Consider the following 1830-nt stretch of genomic DNA (forward strand, 5'->3'; position numbering starts at 1 on the left):
AAAGAGAGTAGATGTAGTCAGGAAACAAACAAGCAACCTCTGCCAACCTAAAAGCATGATAAACTTAGATGAAAACTTCTTTACACTTTTCTAAAGAAAGTGATTGAATGTTGGTATACATTTGTAAATAGTTTCAACATGGTATACTTCACTCTTTAAAACCCCGTGACTTGACTACAGAAAGAAAATTAGTAGTGTAGAGTAATTTTGTTTACTTTGGAATGAATACTTTTCATTTTTCTTTTAATTGGCATGTGAAAGATTGATATTTAATTGCCATTTCAAGAAGAAACATTTAAAATTGGCTTTGGTAGATTTTCCTCTCTCTGAATAACTGCTAAATTTTATTTTATTCCAGTAACACGTAAAGTTGTTTTCAAATTCAATAAATTTTTATGGAGGAAATTTTATGGTATTGATAAATGAAATAATAAAATTCATGCTATTGTGTACATTTTATTCTTTCAAGGAGAAGCAAACTCTACGATAAGTACAAGAAAAATAAATTTAAAACTAAATGTTTCAAATATATTCAGTAATGTCTACAATATGTAGAGCAAACCCTTGAGCTTGAGAGATTTCTCAAAAATGAGCTGGATTCTTAGTAGTGAATCATGAAAGACCGTATCCCAAAATGCTCATTTTGTAAGAAAAAAATGGCTTAAGATTAACTAGATGGCTCAGTAGAGCCATCGACTGAGGAAAAAGCATCTACTATGAAGAAAACAAGGAATGTTTTTTCTTTATTTGGTATTATATTTAATAAAGTTTTCTTTCATCTTTCATGAACCATAATGACATGAGAGCAGAATATTCATATATCTCAGATATAGTCAGCATCCTATGGAGAGAGAACATCATGCCTGGCAAAAAAATTAAATTACTATGCAATAATATTGATTTCCACAGTATATTATATCTCACAATACTAGAACACTGAGGAGGTCATTCTTTGGCTATGGAATAACATGAGCTACTTGCATGTTTGTAATATACATATATATATATATATATATATATATATATATATATATATATAGTATATGTACATATACTAATCATATTACATTATACTCATGAGCTGTCATCAGTTGTGATCTAAATTGCTTCAATAATTATGTCAGACTGAAGTGATTAATTTTAATTGTTTGTTTTATGATCTCAAGAGGATGTAGCAATAGTCTCTAAAGGTTTCTGTTTCCAAGGTTGTAACAATAAATACAAGAATCCAACTGCCACTCTCAAAGAGGAGAGTGTTTTTTTGTTCTTAGCAAGTTAGCTTCTAAATTCTAGATATTAATATTAATGTGAACTCAGAATTCATGAGTAGAATATTCTTTAAAGCCTTATGAGTGAGCCAGAGTCACAGGGTACACTCTTTCTGTGAAACTTGGCTTTAGGTGCCCTGGTCTAGGTAAGTACCTTAAGAATCTTGTTAAATTTGGTGTATTGGGTAGGAGAAAGATCAGGTGTATGAACCTGAAATTCTCATTTTTATAAGATCTTGAATATAAATCGAGGATGAGTCCTCAGATATTTATGTGACGTAAAATAAACATTGTCAGCTAATCAAAACAATAAAAAGGAGATTAAGATTATAAAGAATAAAATTATTATAACAAGGAAGAGTTTATTATCTTTTTTCAAAAGATAAAAATCCTTACCAAATATTTAATAAATTAAATAATAATAAAGATATAACAGCCATTACATAAATAAACAGAAAATGTGAGTTCCTTTGAAAAACTTTAGCAAGACATTACAAACATCTAATAAATAATTAATCCTTAATTCCATATATTGTACTTTGGTTATATTTGCTTTTCCCTC

This window comes from Microtus ochrogaster, linkage group LG9 (genome assembly GCF_000317375.1).
Source record: "Microtus ochrogaster isolate Prairie Vole_2 linkage group LG9, MicOch1.0, whole genome shotgun sequence".
Classification (NCBI taxonomy): Eukaryota; Metazoa; Chordata; class Mammalia; order Rodentia; family Cricetidae; genus Microtus; species Microtus ochrogaster.